We start from the raw sequence: 18,913 nt of genomic DNA, 5'->3' as shown, positions 1-18,913 counted from the left end.
AAAAACAAAGAAAAAATAAAAAAAAAAGAAGTAGAAGAAAAAGGAAGCAAGACGAATAACAAAATATTGATTTTTGTCGATAGTTCAAAAGCAATCTTTTTCTCTTGCAAAAATTTCACAGAAGAAAATTCTTTTCGTGTTGAAAGGAAGAATTCAACCGAAAAATTTCAGCAACGTCAAAGGTTAACTACGATGGAACAAAGTCGAAATACCATAAAAATAAGTTACATTTCCGTCATCCCTAGCTTATCGAAGCCATAGCAGGCAAACGAGTAGTCAGTCAGACGGGCAAGTAAGAAGAATCGCAGTGGGATGGGAGCAGGGGAAGATTGATACGAAGGAAATCCTCGTAAATCCTTAGGATTCGATTTTTCTCTTCGATTTTCTATACTCCGTTCGATCTTCTTTTCACGCTTATGTATCATCGAGTCAAGTCGTTTGAAAAGCAACAGGCCGTCGTTCTCGCGTTAAGTGTAGATTACACTGACACCGGTGCTCTATTAGAAGAAGAGGAAGGAAGAGAGAGAGTGAGAGAGAGAGAGAGAGAGAGAGAGAGAAGGATTTTCTATTCAATTCCCTTCGATACTCCATGAAAGTAGCTTACCTACGTGCAACGCAGCGGGTTGTTAAAGAAGAGCAGAGAGAAAGAGAAAGAGAGAGAAAGAGGGAGAGAGAGAGAGAAAGAGAGAAAACGTGTCTAATACATTTTGCGAAGATGTTTGAATTTGGACACTACCCTGTGGAAGTACAATCGTAGAAGTAGAGTAGATACGTATCTATATAATCATGAGACCACGGTCGAGTCATACGAGAGAACGTACTTTGGCCTATTCACATTGGATTCTCCTACTTGCCTGCCTGCCTCCCTGCCTACCTTTTACCGCGTTTCTCTGTATGAGTGTAAAGCGAAAAGGAGGTGGAGCTGTTCACGTTGGATTCTACCACTGTCTCAAAGAGTAAGAGAGAAACAGAGAGACGTGACTGGATGAGGAAGTACCAGTAGTGAGCAAAGCAGAGCAAGAAGAGAGAAAGAGAGAAAGAGAGAGAGAGAGGATGAGAGAGGAAGCTCGGGAAGATGAGGGGGTTTGGATCGATCCCAGCTACCACCACCAGTACCACTACTACCACCGCCTCCACCGCCACCACCACCACCACCACCGGCAACCTCGTCGTCCGGGTCTTGCCAACTCCATATACTGTATCTCCCTTTCTCTCTCTCGCTCTCTCTCTCTCTCTCTCTCTTTCTCTCTCTCTCTCAAACCAAGAGAGAACGAATATTCCATGTGCGTAGCCGTCCCTGTGACGGAACACATTACGAAATATCCTAGTCAGAGCTCAAGCGTGAATTTTCGAGCGAGCAATCTCTTTTTTCGAAATTATCGATTATTCGAACCCCTTGTCCTTGTTCGGCTACATGAACGAATTTCTAACGATGAAAATAAAATCGAACGATCTACCTTCCTTTTTTCTATTTTTTTCTTCTTATTGTTTTCTCTTTCTCTCTCTCTCTCTCTCTCTCTCTCTCTCTTCATTTTTTCTTCTTTTTATTAAACTCGATACTTGGAATTTCTCTTTGGAAACAATGCAGCCTTATTTGCATGTCGCCTAACGTTTGCTACTTGTTCTATTTAGTTAACGTTTAGATACTATTTCGTAATGGGGAATACCTATAACGGAATATTCGTATATAATGAAAATGTATGATATATGATGTTCCATCGTTAATAAGACAATTGTATCTTGTATCTAGGACAGGTTCGATATTGAAACTCGTAGACAATGGAGCACGTATAAACGCAAACATGATTGCTTAGATCTATCTATAATAATATCCAAGTCAGTTTAATGAGTTTAACGCTCTTGTTCTCTCATCTCTCATGTGTTGCGACAGATGGCAAGATCATAGCGAAAATACCTATTTGATAATAGGATAAACAGGATGAAAGGAGACACGACTAGAAAATCCATAATTGAAATCATTGTCAATTATCGTAACGAGGATCGATTTCTCGTCGTCGATTTATCGAACGATTCGACTAATGCCGTATAATTAATTAAGTTTAAAAGTAGCTTTACGATTATCACACGTAAATGAAAGGAAAATTGCGTTTTGAGGGATTGCCAAATATACGAGAATCCTTAACAAGTTGCAACGCCTTATAGTTGCGATTAATCATGCTATCTCTCAAAGAGGCCACGAAATTAAATCCATTCTGTGCGTGATATATATATATATATATATATATATATATATATATATATATGTATATATTCTTCCTCTATGCTATAGAAAAAGGCAAAATAAAAGAGAGAGAGAGAGAGAAAATGGAAGAGAAGCTTCTCTTTTATGTCCTTTCATGTTTATTTACAAAAAAATTAATTAGCATGACCCGTAAGAGGCAATTGACCGAGTTATTTTGGCTTAAACTCAATGATCATTTTTTTCTTTTTCTCCCTTTCTCAAAATTAGCTAATAGCACGATATAACGCTGCATACTACGACGTTTCATCTAAGCCTTATAAATTCTTTTTGTCTTAACATTAAAGATTTTTCCAACTCAGTTAACTTTCAAACAAAATTACGTTATATCGTAATATATAATAAATATATATATATATAGGGGTATGTGAACGCAACCCCTCGTCCGATGATATTATTTATTATCTATAAGACAAACGCAAGTTCGGTCGAACGACCAGCCTCGTAACTTTGTCAAATTTATCGAGTTCTTCGCGAAAATCGATGGCTAGGTTTGTAATATCGATGTTTAATAAAGAAATTTTCAACGAGCCGTAACTCGTTAATGGACGAAAATAACGGAGGAGCTTGTTTTTCTACTCTCTGTTCGATATATCGAGCCGAAACGCGATAGATAGATAAATAGATAGATAGAAAGAGAGAGCGAGAGAGAGAGAGAGAGAGAGAGAGAGAGAGCAACAGGTTTCCTTTCGTCGTTTCACGATATAACGTGTACTCACTGGAGAAGCCAGCGATTCTATTTGACTTTACGGCGGAGGTCCGACATTTCATTGACTTTAAAGCGATTCGTCAGTTTATTACTCAGGATTTTATTGCCTCGACCACCGCAACACTCAACCTGAATCGTAATAATCGATACAATTTCGAAAATATTATTATACGTATTTAGTTTTTGTTTTTTCTCTTCTTCTTTCTTACATTCCTCAAATTCAATCTTTGTCGCTCCATCTACGATCTTCCTGTACGAATCTTTTTTTTACAGTAATAGTAGTAGTAATTTAAAAAACTATTTAAACGATCGAATATAATTCACGGATATAATTTACTAATTGTAAATAATTGAAACTAGGATTAAAGAATTCAAAAGATGAATATTTAACATAAATTTAATTTATTATATGCTGAATAATCAGTAAACTTTTTTTTCTTGTCTACATTGTCGTTCTTGATTTTTTAATCACTACCTTCTCGTTTCCCTATTCCGATTCGAGTATGTTCCATACGCGTTAGAAGGAATATTGAACGAGTGTCACTTGAGAATTATTATATCCAATTAAGGCAAATGGAGGCTCCGTTGATGCGAAGATAATTGATTAGTCGACAACTTTGGTACTTTCATGATCAAACGTATTTCCTTTACCTCTCTCTACATTTCTCTCTCTTTCTCTCTTTCGCTTTTAACCATGCAAGAAACTTTTAGAAATTAATAGAATGACGATGAAAGAGAACGATGAATCGGTTTAGGTTTCGGATACACTTCGTTATTTGGAAATTCATTTCTAGCGTTTTGTTTGTTACCGTTAGTACGTGACTGAAAAGGATAAAGAGATCCTATAGAGGGAGGATGGAAAATCCTTCATAGACTCCGACACAATGTGTATTGTGTTGGTCGAATGCTAGCCACAGTTCGTACGAAAAGGGAGTCAAACAATGGAGAAGAGCTTTACCCGAAATCAGGAACGTTTTCCTTAAAAGGAAACAAAATCAAAGTGATCGTCACATGATTGTTTCTCCTTATCGAATCTATCAAATGTTTGAGTAATTTAATTTAAATGGATAGAAAAGACAAGGAAAAAAAAAAATATTATCCAAGAGCATCTCGACCTTGATAAATACGAGCTGATAAAATCAATTGGGTCGAATGATTCGTCTTTATTTCCAAGGAAATTTCGAACAACAAACGAGTATGGACGAACGACAAAAACGCCGCGTCCTCGAGGGATATATATGTATGTATGCATGTATGTACGTATGTATGTTCTCGAGCGTTCCATAGAAACATGGCAAATCTTGTGGAAAATTAAGTACGAATGTAACAAGATGAAAACACTGGGACGTGCTATGGCGCTGTCGCGAGAAATCGAGAGAAGTTATGCGAATAGTTTGACATAGTTCGTTCGAAATTGACGTTGTCGTTGCTCGAGATAGCGGGATAAATTGGTTCTGTCATAATAGCCTCATTTTCAAAAGGGTCAGCCAAATTCAGGAAGGCTAGAAGATGGAAATTGTCACGCATTATTATCATCGATATATTCTCATATTGCGAGTGCTCTCTCTCTCCCTCTCTTTGTAATGCCATGTATAAATTGGCTCGTTATTACAAATATAACAATATAACGAATTTCCCCGAAAGCTTTCTACGTGCTGCCATCCACAGACAAGAGATATACACATACATGGCAAATACCCATCTACGCGATACGAATAATAATGTGAACGTGTATTTTCATCGATTTCATCTAACAAACGATCAATCATTATTAATTTCTACCCTCAGAGAATCCAAACAGACGGCAATCGACGTTTACGATTGCTAAACTAATCGGCAATACTAAGAAAAATTGACATCGATTTATTTAATAACATTAAATCGAAATATCGATATTTTACGTATTCCCTCTTGATTTCCATTTATTTTTCGTACAAAATCATATCTATAATTTCCAATTGCAAACAAAATTATCTCGAATAATTGGCCATCCAGAGGAGCTAATTCGTATTTACGTCTTCGCGCGTTATTTCGAATAAAACTTTAGCTTAGCCTCGCATAAATTATTCACCGAGTGTTAGAAACTCGAGTATATGAAGTCATTCGATAATATGCAAATTAATATTTATGCTACGCGTTGACGATATAATCTTATCTTTCTTTGTTATTAACGAATAATCGATAAAGAACGAAATAAAAAGAAAAAAAGAAAAAGAAAAGAGAAGAAAAGGAAAAAAAATTCCAACAATGTTATAAAATTGTAATAGAAATATATATTGTCTATATGTAAATTTAATAATGCGTATTTTTATAAAAGTAAAATATATTCTTTAAGAGGGTCGAAAGATCGTCGAGATAAAGAATGAAAATATACATAGGTGATAAAGCTAATGTATGTACGAAAGAATTGGCTGGCGTTGACAGTACCAAAACGTGTTTGCTCGCTAACGCAAACACCCCATGTGCTCTTGTCGAGAACGAGCTCGAAGGTAAAGCGTAAAAGCTAAACACACGGAGTTACCTTAAAGTGCTCCTCGTTGATAAGAGTCTCACGTACCGGTTACTTATTTTGTTTCATCACAACCATTTTTTTTCTCTTTTTTTTTTCTTTTTTTATGATTTCATTCATAACGCGAAAGAACATCGAAAGGTTCCACTTTCGAATCTTTCCATTTCTTCTGCAAATATATTAATGATTCATAAAATAGTACGAATTTAAAACAAAATGTATTTGACGAGTACTCGGGAACTAGAGTATCTGTAGAAATTGCATTTCCTGTTGGCCGAACTAATACAACGAAACCAAATCCAGATCGCGTTTGCTTTTAATATTCACGAGAACATGAGCTTGTAACGAGATTAGTCTTGTAAAATAGGATTTATCTTAGGTATAAGGGATACCATTTGAAATAGGCAACAGGTATTCTAGGAAACGTGCATCATCGTGGTAAATTCACCGGTGTATCTCAGTAAAATGCGTTCGATTGTAATTAAGATCGTAATTACTAGGTTGCAAGCAATAACCGCGGAACAATACGATTTCAAATTTAATACTTGAACTTGACCTTAAACGAGCCACTTAATCTTTTACATTCTTTGCATTTCGAACGATATTCACTATGCAGGAGCAATAGAAAAGTTGTACCTATTTACAAGTTGAATTTTTCACTTCAATCAAGAACATTGCATTCAATTTTAAAAGAATCTTCGTCCAGTACTAAGCCATCGGATTGTATTTCTACAAGGCTGTCCATTTATACGAATGGAGTTTGTATGCGTATGTACGTACGGTGAAACGAGCAGTCTCCGTCAAGTTTAGTTTGCTTTTAAAAATAACGAAAGCTTTCTTCGGACTCGGTTTGTTGATTCATCTATTTTTTTCTCGGTCATCGTTAAAATGTATTAGCTTTTCTTTTCTCCACCGATCCCCATATTATTTTTACTCTTTTTTATTCTTTCTTTCTTTCTTCGTTTTTTTCTTTTTTTTTCTTTTTTGGTATTTTTTTTACGTCGATCCATACAGCAGAGGGCAAAGGCTAAACGATATTTTCAGATCGGCGAGAAGGTATTTAACATCAAACACGATCGCGATGAGATAATGATTAAAACCATGTGAGTGAGAGTAAACCAAAAATAGAATCGATTGGAGGTGCGTGAAATTGTATGAAGGGGAGTGGAGCAACACACATCGTCGATGACATTATGAGAGCTTTCACGCAAACCTTCTGGCATCGGTGTTGTACGGACGTAATTAAGCTTGAAACCAACGGATTTTATCTATAAAAACGCGCAAAGAAGCTCATGAGTTTCACTCTTTACAAAGACCGTGAAGCGCAACGAGGCAAAGAAGGAGAAGATGACGGAGAAGGCAGTAAATTACATGGACAGACGTAAAGGGTTGGTTGCTCTCTGAAAAGCATTTTGCTGAAGGTATGTTAAAACTTAGCACGATCTTCTTATCGTAGAGACATCCAATTTTTTTCCTTTGCCTTTCCTTTTCGAAATCCTACACATTCCCTTCCCATTCAAGAGAAAAAAAAGAAAAAAGAAGAAGAAAAAATAGAATAAAAGAGGAACGAATAAAAGTACGAAGAGTAATTAACGTTGTGATGTCTTTTGATGAAGGAACGACATTATTATACGGTAAAAGTCGTCTCTATCTTTTAAAGGATTCGATAAAAATCAAAGAGCTTTTTCGATGGATATATCTTTCAAAAGGAATAAGAGTATATCCGAAGTTTTAGGTTAAAATCTTTTACCGGTTCAAGGACGATCCGATTATTTTCCCGAGGACCTACTATCCTTATCTCTTCGTTCGCAGGGTACTTTAGATGTTAGCCGTAGAGTTATCTTTCTTACTTTAATCGCACGAATTACGTTTGTCCAACTATAGAACGAGTAGATTAGTCGCTCGGCCTAATGGTACCGAACCTACATAGGTACATACATATTTATGTTTCATTCGACTTCCGATACTGCCTACAACGAGTGGATAGAACAAGCGCCGCTTTGCCGTCCTTTTCAGGCTTCTCTATACATGAATATTCAAGTCTACGTTATTCGTATAACCGACAACGACAACGACAACGACAACGACAACAACGACGACGACGATGCCGACGACGTTGATGCAATGCAACGACGGTACCGGCCTTTTACGATCTTTATCCGACTGCCATTTGCCAACGGCACTTTAATCCGCACACATACGTCTGGCTACGTTTTTTCGCTTTCTCATATTCCCCGATCTAAAAGCTTTGTCATTAGTGACATTGTCATGGTGAAACTTGCGTTAGAAAATTTTCTATTTCAACTGATTTTTCTCTGTACGTACATGCATACGTACATTTACTTTAGACACAGAATGTCAAGCGAAAAAAAATTTATTTCACTTTTCAAGTGTCGCTCGAATCCCCATATAAATCTTCTTTTTTTTTTCTTTCTTTTTTTTTTTTTTTTTTTCTTTTTTTTCGATACAAGAAATAATTCAACGCGTACACATTCTGTACAATAATTTGAACTATCAAAAGTAACTTATCTCCGTTGTTCGATCGTAAAAAGGAAAGAGAGGAGTTTACCTGGTTTTAAAAAATTGCAATGGTATTTGTTAACTTCTTAAAGATACTACAGTAACTTGGAACGGTCGATTAGCTCATCGATCATATCCCGCACGACTGCACGCTTGTTTCTCTACTCGCCTGTCTGCCTCTACCCCATCCGCCATCTTGTCGTATAACTGTCGCCTCCAAAGATATTTTCCACGTGCATCGACGGTTTATTGATTTTCGTGAAGCAACTTCCGCAGACGCAAGCCTTCCATTTGCTGTGTTACTCGCAAAGCTCCCTTTATTACATTTTATGTACACACTTTTCTACGATAACTTTTCAACGAACCATCTACTTACTTACTTCTCTCAGTCTTGTTCGTTCAAGACTCACCTAAACATTTTATCAGTCAGAGTGAGATTGTTCCGACAACTCTACCGAAAATAGTCGCGAGCTAGGACGAGTAAATTCAATTCGAAACTTCATCGATCGAATTGTCAACTTTATCGGCGCGTTTTAAATTATTTTTTTCGATACTTTAAGGGGAGAAAAAAAAAGAAAAAAAAAAAAAAATAGAAAAAGGACCGATCGTCTTTTCCTTAGAGCGAACAAATTTCTTCTTCTTCTTCTTCTTCTTTTTTCTCGTTTCTTTTTTTTTTCTTTTTTCTTTTACATTGACGAATAAATAAAAAGTAAAATCAACAAAACTCCTACTTGAGATCGATACAACAGTGTGAGGGGGAGAGGGGTGAAAAAGTTCTGTAGAGCTTTAACGACTTAAGTTCGCGTTGGCAAGAGTGGTCGGAAGGTGGGCACGGGGAGAGATGGCGGGGGGGAGGGGGGGGTATTAACGTTTGCCAAGTACTTATTGGATGCCCATTCACGAAAGAAATAGAATTTTAAATGAAGCAGATCCAAGTATAATATCTTGCAATTATATCGAGATAAATTCGTTACCGAAACTTTTAGATTCTTGAATTCATTTCCAGTTAAATTAATAATGAAATTGACTTTAATCGATTAATAAAGCAAAGTAATTACACAAAGGATTTTTTGTTATAATCGATGAGCGTTACCACCGGCGAAATAGAATATTACGTATAAATCAAGAGGAAGGATCATGAAACATTAAGAAAGGAGTATCGGTAATGTCAAAAGGTTTCTCCCACGATTATCATCTTTTTTGGAGGGTGGAAGCCCTAGGGAGAATCGATTTCTCGATAGGACGGATATAAGAAAATGGTGCGAACATGGCTGCGGTTACGAACGAAGGGTGGCCCCAACCTCTCCCCTCCCTCCCCCGTATATTTTGTCCTCCGGCACGTTCAACGAAGAAAAAAGTGACCTCGGATGTAATATAGGCGTGTTCGGTTGATAGATTTTTATCGAAAAAAATCAAGAGCAAAATATCCTTCCACTATCTCTCTCCCTAATTCTTTTAAATACAATTTCACATAGTATATGAACATTCTGTCCCATCAATTCGAATAAAACTGATAGAGTAAACAAGATCAACGATCGATGCTTCACAGTACTGAGCATTCCGACGGATCGGCTTAAAGTCGATCCATCCGACAAGTTTGCTAAAAAAAAGTCCAATGAAACCGCACCGTCGCTCGATAAAACTATCGATTACGTTCAAAGCTGGCTTTGTTTTCAGTCCCGACTTTATCAACTAGCAAACGGTTTCTGTGAAAACGGATATGGATACTCGCGAGTGGCTATCTATATTTATTTTAGAGAATATCGACGACTTTATCTTTTTTTCCTTCTTGTTCTTTTTTTTTTTGTTTTTTTTTTTGGTTTTTCCTTTTTTTTGTTCGTCTTTCTCTTTCGAAGCTAACCGAGCGCCGGATATCCTACAATGCTACTCTACCCAACGAACAAATGGAACAATAGACAATAAGAGAAGAAAATTGAAAACGTAGGCAACAACACATTCCATTGTATTGTGAAAAGCATCGTTGCGTTTCTCGTGAGTCGCGTTGCTGCGATTTTCCTCGGGACGACGCGACACTCCTGACCCACCTGTTACTATCAAGTCCCCTCCCTTCCGCACGTTTGCCCATCCTACTCCCTTACTCTCTCTCTCTCTCTCTCTCTCTCTCTCTCTCTCTCTCTCTCTCTCTTTCTCACTCTTTTCCTCTTGCTAACACCTGAATAAGAGCCGCAAAAAAACTCCATCTTCGTTCGTCGTTGTCTTTCTTGATTCGACGTATTTCTATTCTGACCTTTGTGATGTAAAAAAAAAAAAAAAAAAAAGAAAAAAAAAATTTCGTGAGAACTCGTTGTTTACGACGATCTAAAAATCCTATCGTCCTCTCACTTTATTCACCCTCCCATTAATTATACCAACTAATTCCCTTCCCACTTATGTACCTTCGAAAAATCGAGATTTCATTCGTAGTCCAAACCAGTCCTCCTTTCGTCGTAATACTTTGATTAAGATCGAAGAAAAACATGGGGACAAATTTTCGTGCCTTTGCGACTCGTACGCTTACGTGACGCTTTCGATCCGAAAAATCTTTGACGAAAGGGAAAAAACGTATATTGCGATCGTTATCACCGAATCATCCATCCTCGGTTATCGACATTTAACTTTTTATCGAGTTTGTTCGAAACGTTTGTAAGATTTGTTCGTTGACATTTACGAGATTCCAAGCACGACTTAAAAAGTGTATTCTTCCGTATCTTTATTATTAAAAGAGAATTATCTACGATTTTATACAACGTCTTATAAATAAATATATATATATATATATACATATATATATATATATATATACACATAACAAGCATCGATTTTTCTTCCATCAATTAATTTAGCCAATTTAGAAACTTTTGTGATGGCGGAGTCCATTATGAAACGCTGGGAAGGACGATGGTCCGTACGATCTCGATGAAATTTGTTCATTTTCATTTTCCTTTTATAAAAATAAATCGAATCGGTCTCTCGCAAATATAATGCAAATATTTTTGCCTATTATCTAGCATCGTCCCATTTTCCCTTTCAAAGTTACTATTTCAAAAGCAGTAGTAGGTATATATCGACCGTATAAAGCTGAGTGAGAAACTTCAAACATTTCTTTTCAGATTTGACGTGCATATCGAGAAAATAATGTAATCGACAAGATGAAGTCGAAATTTTCATAAGTATAGAAAAATATAATTCTCCACCTATAGGTACAATTTGTCGTATTTACTTTACCTATGGCGAAATCCTCCTCCGACAATGAATGTAAAAGGAGGTTGTAATCGACTGTGTGCGATACACAGGTGGTTCGAGTTCTCTTTGACTTTTAATCACGAGACACTCACTATACAGGTTGAATCACTTAATTGTGTTACAAGTAATATCTATAGCAGTCATTTGTATACCGTAACACAGTCGATGACCTATTGAAATAAGAAGTGAACTAAAAAATGACGTAGAGAAAGAAAGAAAAAAGAAAAAAAAAAAAAAGAAAAAAGAAAGAAATTGTCTCAATATTTTAACATGTTAAAAATGCGCGTATGTAACGAGTTAAGTGACTCATCCTATATACTATATATATGTATATATATATAAATATATAAATATATATGTACGTATACAAACGAAAATCACATCGACGAAGAGAGGTAGAGGATGGGATTAGAAAAAGTGAGGAAAAAAATATTGATGATAAGTGATCAAAGGAAAAAAGAGGTAGAGTGAGTGAGAGAGAGAGAGAGAGAGAGAGAAAGAGAAAGAGAGAGGAGGAGGAAAAAGAGAGAGAGAGAGAGAGAGAGAGAGAGAAAGAGAGAGAGAGAAGGGAGGGAAAAGGAGAAGAGACGTCCTGTTGCGCTTCGATAACGCAACGCTTTCTCAGAGTTCGAACTGAGAGAAGGCGAGACACGCCTGAGCCCGGCACCAGCCCAGCACCGTCTGCCGTTGCGTCTGACCGTACCGGAGTCGCATCACTGACTGAAACTCGCTCGCTTTCTCTCACCTTCTCGCTCGTACTCTCTTTTAAGCTTTCTCTCTCTCTCTCTCTCACTCCCACACATATATACACACACACTCTCTCTCTCTCTCTCTCTCTCTAGCTCTCGCGCGCGTACGCGTCGATGCTTTCGAGCTTTCGACACGTTGGCGCCACCTTGGTGACCTCTAAAGAAATGTCGGGAATAGGAAGGAGAAGCATCGAACTATTCAATTTCTTTGTTTGCGCGAATTTTTGATATTAAATATCCATTTGAAAAATATCCACCGTAGGATATATCGGATTTAACGAAATCTGAAGAGCCTCGTTCAATCCTTCCAATTGCATAATGTATCGTTAAATTGTTAGAAATTAACAAGGTAGAATCATTTTCTCGTTAGATTTAACAAAGGTTAAAATGGTTTTAAAGGTAAAGGAGAATGATAAATTCTTATGGTTTAATAGAGTGAAAAAACCTTTAACTGGGATGATAATGATAATCTCATTAGAGATTAAGTTACCATTTTATTAGGATCTACGTTCGCAGTACAGAAATGAAGTTCGTCGTTATTAACTAAACTTCCTTGTTGAAGTTCATTGTTACATCGTAGATGGACGAAGACTTAAATACCAGGATGGATAATCGCGATGAAGTTACGAGATTAAATATTTTTCAACGAATTAACCGAAAGCGTTGTAGTATTTTCTCGTAGGATCGAGAAAGGATTGTAGGGTAAACGAATAAATGGAACGTTGAGTTTAAGATCCATGGGATTAAATGCATTCGAGCGAATTAAATCCAATGGACCTGTATATTTGGTGAACAAAACAATCGTACGACTAAAAGGAAATAATAAATATTTTCCTAAAGAGTTTTTCTTTGTTTTCTTTTTTTTTTTTTTTTTTTTTTCTATAATAAATTGTTATTTCCGTTCGATAAGTGCCGTATCTTTTACGTCGACGACTAGACTACGTTATTTTGCTCGTCGACGTTAACGCTCCAGTTACCATCACGGTAATTAAACATAAATCGATGATAATTAATAATCTTAAAACTTTATTAATGACCATAGTCGAAGTATTGGATATAGCAGGAGAGTATCGTGGATGTTAGGGGAAAAAAAAAAAAGAAAAAAAAAGGAAAAAAACAAAAAGATAATTGACAACGCCTGAGAATCGTTCGTTAGCGCACTCGTCTACTAGGATTCATTGCAAGCTCGAATACCTATTGCAAGAGAAGCTTTTAAGCTCGATATATATCTCCTCCTGGAATTTAAATGAAACACTTTGCACGAGCTTGATTATCGCGAACAGATGAAGCGTATGTGAATTTGTTGTCAAGAAAATTATGGGATCTCCAATGGAGTGACATAAATTTTGCCGGTCTTATCGAATAATACAACCGTACACACCTACACGCTATTATTCCCTCTGTCATTTTGATTTATTTCAAATTTCCTAATCGATCTCGTTACCTCGAACGATTTATTTATTACTCATTGGCACGGTATTAATGAGAAAATTCCTATATTACAATTGATAGAAAGGGCGAATTGATAGAAAGATCGAATTTAATTTATCGTTTATTTGAGCTTTTTCCTTTATATAATATATATATATATATATATATATTCACCTTTTTTTTAATTTTAGCTTCATCCACAATTATCGCAAAAATGAGCGAGCCATTCCAATGACGAATCTTCGAATTAGCCCAATTTCATTTCTACCGAATATAAAATTGTTCTTTCGATCAAACTGAAATACATTTTTCTACGTTGAATTCAATGTAATTGTTTTCTCTTTTCCATTTTTTCCAATCAATCAATAACATCGATCGAAAAATCGATAATTCGATAATTTTAAATTGAATTAAGGATTCAATTTAATGTTCGTTAAAATATCAGGACCTGTATTTCTATTTGTATGTATCTATGTGTATGCACATTATCGAAACGTACAAAGAATCGTTCCAATCATAGAAAGAAAAGAAGGAAAAATAAAAGGATTGATACGCTCGCGTCTTTCATAATATTTTCATAAATATTTAAAAAATATTTCGAGGAGTACTTTCGGGATGGAAAGAAAACAAAAGAAAAGAAAACAAAAGAGAGTGAGAGAGAGAGAGAGAGAGAGGGAACGAGACTGTCCGTCATTTCGCGAAATTTCCGCTCTTGTACATGTTTCGATAAAAAGAAAAAAGAAAAAAAAAACAAAGAAGAAAAAAGAAGTGGATTTAACGATGCGCTTGTTTAAAAGGATATGCAAAATAATCTGTCAACGAATGATTCAAAGAGTTAAACGAGATTTCACGGGAGATTTTGCTCGACATATTGGGATACATAAAAAGAGAGAGAGAGAGAGAGGGAGAGAGGGAGAGAGAGAAAAATACGCAAGAGCACGTGTACTTACACGTTTTATCTAACGCCAATGATACACGTATTTAATGCGTTAGAAAAAATAAGAAGAAGAATTAGATGAAGAAAAAAAAAAGAGGAGGAGAAGAAGAAGAAGGATAAGGAAGAGAAGATCGAAATATGAGAATTTCGTTGAGGATCGCTCTCATTTTTATTTTTAATACGAAAAATGCCCTCGGGCTAAAGCGTACTTATAAGTAGAACGTCGTCGCGGAGATACAGCATCGTTTCAATTACTTGTACCTTGACTGCAAAGGCTCGAATGACGAAAGGAAAAGGGGAGAGGAGGAAGGACTGAAAGACAGACAGGAAAGAAGAAATAAAAAAAAAAAAAAACAGAGACAGAGAGTGAGAAAGAGAGGGAAAGAGACGAGAAAAAAAGGGGGACGAAATTGGGCCATGTATTGTTAAATACGATACAGATATATTAATTAGTCCGCTCGTTTCTCGCGAATGACGTTGAAGAGAATTGCTAGCCCGAGTAGGCTTGACTCCTCTAAAAATGAGCAAAGCTTATTATACTTATTGTTAGATTTTTATTAAAATAACTTTTATAATTGTTTACCCATTATTATTGTCGTCAATGAACGTATTTATCTTATCGGATGATATACGGCAACAAAGGATTACCGTTTAAATGTTTCTCTCTCACTCTCTCTCTCTCCGTTTTTTTTTCTTCCTTTTTTTTTTTCAATATAAATTATGCAAATGTATTTAAAGCTCAGAGCGATAATAAAAAGAAAGAAAGAGGATTATCCCGGTCATAGTCTTGATAAAAAACAAGCGCAGATTTTTTACCAACCAGAGCAACAAATAAATTCTTTTAAAAGACACACTACTCCACGGGGATGTGCGAAATCGAAGGACGAAAATGATAACGCGTTATCGGTGGCAACGTGCCGACCACAACCTCGTATATCATCTGTCATCGGCACCGGTGTGTAGGCCACAATATCCTAGAGATTATATCGTCCCGAACGAATGTATCTATCTATGTAACCATGCACGTATTTATATATGCATTTGGTTATGTCAACAAATTATTTTTAAAAAATCTCATTTAAAAAAAAAAAGTACCAGGCACATTCGCGCTTTGATTTTCATAACTCATCCTTTTAACGAATTTCTGTTGTATTATCTTGAGTAAAAGAAAAAGAAAAGAACAAAAAAAAGAATTTTTCCAAATGAAAGGATGGGAGAGAGAGAGAGAGAGAGAGAGAGAGAGAGAGAGAGAGTGAGAAGCAACAATAATATACGTCATTTGCGCCGATAGGATCGATTCCTACTAATTGAAAGAAAAAAAGGAAAAAAAAGAAAAAAATAGAGAGGATCATGCGAGGAGATCGAAATGACTGAATAATATAAATAATACGTCTTTTTTCTGGGAAAAATAATGTCTCATACTTCTTTGGGATGAATCAAGTCACGGAAATTTACTCGGAAATCGGATAAAAAGGAAAAAAAAAAAAAAAAGAAGAAAGGAAAAAAAGTTTCGCGACAGCTTACGACGTTCATCTCAATGTCTCAAGGTCTACTATTATTCATCGGACCAATCGATGCATTTGTGAATAGATACAAGTCTGTTATGTTGGCAGGTTTGTTCTGTTAAAGTGTGAAAGAGAAAAAAAAAAGAAGAAAAAAAAGGAAAAAAAAAGAGAAGTGTGGAGAAAACGCGGGTGGACGTGGCATAAGAAGTTTCCACTTTTAGTTTTTAATTTCGAAAATGCCACGGAGTTTCGAATTTTTTATCTTTTTTTTTTTTTCCCTTCCTTTCCTTCTCCTCCTCCAACCCCCTCCCCCTCCCCAACCCCCGCCCTCCTTCGCCACACGTTCTACAAGATATTTAGGTCAGAGTTTGAAGGTCCGAAGTCGAGCGTTTCGTTCTCTATTTGCTGTAAAACTTTCATTCTTTTCGTACCCCTACCACTTTCTATACCAACGCAAATTTGTATGCAGAAGGGTAAAGTTGAGATGTCCGAGTTCTACTCGGAAAGTACATCTCACAAGCAATTACATCGGCTTATTTCATAGCCCCGTAACCATCAACCTTTACGATTTCAATAAAGAAACCTACGCGAAGACGATTAAATTATATCCGTAGGTGTTGTAAACAATTATGCAATCAATAAAATAATAAACAATGAATTTATATTTGTATACACGTTCGTCCTAATTTCACGTGATTCATTTATTGCGCTTTTCGAAAAACAAAAATTTTGTTCAAATTACACATAAAAAAAAAAAAGAAAAAAAAGAAAAAAAGAACAAAGATTTGCCAACGATCAAGTATAAAACAAATAAAAATATATTGGAACGAAAATTTGTATTTGTTTGATTGCAATTTTTATCAACCGTACGAAATTCTCAATACTGTTTGATTTGCAATTGAAGAAAGGATCAAGTTGTGAAATTCGGACTTCCCGCAGGATGGCGGTACTCCTTCCTCAAAGATTTACCGGCGATTTTCTTTATCTACGTCTTCCTATTTTACCGACTGTGGTTTATATCATTTCCATCATTTCGTAAATGTAATTTTTTCTTTTTTTTTCTTTTTTTTTTTTTTTTTTTTTTTTTTTAAAGAAACCCGTCAAGATTACAATCGGATTTCATTGAAAGAATTAAATCCGATTATTTGTAAAATCAAATTTCTGCCAAGAGAAGACGTTTATTGTGAATTAATAAAATATTGAACGATTCTCTCGTATATTCAATGTCAATTAGTTTAAAAGTACTAATCTAAAGTTATAAAGAAAGAAACTGAATGGAAACGTTATCAATGGGTTCGCGTCACGCGACACCTGATAACAAAATTAGAACACAGAGGTGCTCTTTGCTCGTATGAACAAAACAAAAAAAAGGAATGAAAAAAAAACCAATCTGTGCGGTTTTCCCACACACCAAGAGTAATAAACACCAGAGAGAGAGAGAGAGAGATAGAAAGAGAGAGAGTGCGTGACATAGTCAATAGTGCTATGAGTTAATTGAAATTGCATTATTAAAGCGAGAGCAGAGAAATGTGACGTAACGTAAGAAACAACGAGAGCTCAATGCTTTCTATTTAATTAGAATTGCTTATAATAGCCTTGTAAACACGAACGTGGTTAATATCGTTGACAAAGCATAAACCTATTAAATCGAGATTCATTATTTTCTAATCGTACGCGTACGCAAAAAACAAATCCATCGTGAAAATCTCTCATTTTTCCTTTTTCTCTTCTTCTTTTTATTTTTTTTTTTTTTTTCTTTTTTTTTTATTCGAGAAAATGGAAACAAGGAAGAACGAGAGAAGCGCCTACGTGGACACGTAGGAAGATCCTTAACACGCACGATTAAAATCAATCGATTTCATAGCCGCCTTTCTCTTTCTAGTCATCGACTTTGTAACTCAAAGTTAATCTTAGAGAGAACACTTTATGAAAGAGAGCCCCGATGGTGTCACTCATTCTCCAAAGGGGAAAAAGGATTTATTTCTAACTCTCTTTTTCCCCCTTTTACGACGTTAAGCTTCTTCACGCTTCGGCCGTTGCCATGCGCGTTTGCTCTAAACAACCGTAAAAAGATCAGAAAATTTTCGTGCTGTTTGTTACGGGGGTCTCGACTCTCGAGCCTATAAAAAAAACAAAAGAAAAAAGAAAAAAGAAAAAAAAAAAGAAAAGAAAAAGGAAAGAAGAGAAAAAAGATGACAACGCAAAAGGAAAAAAAAGAAGAGAGATCGCCCGAGCGATAATTGTTCAAACAAAACAAGGGAAAGAAAAAAATTAATCAATAATCACGATAGGTCAGAATTATTGGACGGACCTTGCGTAATAACGATGTGACTTTTTCTACTATCACCGATAAAATAGATCACTTATCAATTCACCTTTGCTCGTATATATACTTTTCGTCGTAGACTTCTAATAATAAATTTTCTCTGTTCGTGTGTGATCGATAGAATTTCTAACGCTAAACTTATATATATATATATATATATGTCTACATACGACAACGTCTTTTTATTTGCCTTTAATTCTGCTATGTCACATTTGACATAAGATTCGTTAAAATGTAACTTTCGTAATTACGTATAAATCAGAAATAATTTTCTCTTTTCATCTTTAATCGGTCGTACACATTAAAACATTATAACGTAGAAATTCATTTGAAAACTCATTCGGATTAGACGTAAGTGGTACTTAAAAATACGTTTCCTCTCAAAAGTCTGATATTACGTCCATTAATCTGCGCGTTAGCGATAAGAAGAAAATAGGATCGCTATGCAGGATCTGCATCAGAACGCAACTTTTATTCCTTTCCGGTGTCACTGGCAACGTTCCTTTTTATCTTATGCTAATGTAATTTCTTCGCATATTCGAAGAACGTAACATGAGAAAAAAAGAGAGCGAGAGAGAGAGAGAGAGAGAGAGTCACGTGCGCAACGTGCGTCGTTTACGTGCGATAGAGATAAATTTGTACTATTAAAATTAGTAATAACAAAAAAAAAAAAAATTGAAATCATTCATTCGTTTTATCATTTTAATATTCTTCTATCCTACGA

The 18,913-nt window shown here is 35.8% G+C and overlaps 1 protein-coding gene across 10 annotated transcripts in view; it reads right to left on the bottom strand.

The window, feature by feature from the left end:
- Positions 1–18,913, bottom strand: part of Syt7 (Synaptotagmin 7) — a 104,974-nt gene that overhangs the window by 18,899 nt on the left and 67,162 nt on the right. For 2 of the 10 annotated variants that reach the window (XM_035862419.2, XM_035862422.2), the window contains exons 1-2: positions 11,604–11,950; positions 11,224–11,411 (exon numbers count right to left, since the gene is read on the bottom strand). The exons of 7 other annotated variants lie outside the window; for them this stretch is intronic. The gene's annotated coding sequence lies outside the window, so the exon portion shown is untranslated. Of the gene's footprint in view, positions 1–11,223; positions 11,432–11,603; positions 11,951–18,913 lie in introns of those variants that run through there. One more of the 10 variants, XM_085659390.1, reaches the window with a different exon arrangement.

The sequence above is a fragment of the Vespa mandarinia genome, chromosome 9 (assembly GCF_050613455.1).
Source record: "Vespa mandarinia isolate Hongniang chromosome 9, ASM5061345v1, whole genome shotgun sequence".
Lineage (NCBI taxonomy): Eukaryota > Metazoa > Arthropoda > Insecta > Hymenoptera > Vespidae > Vespa > Vespa mandarinia.
Note: the sequence above shows the minus strand (reverse complement) of the source record. Positions and strands in the feature narration are given on the sequence as shown.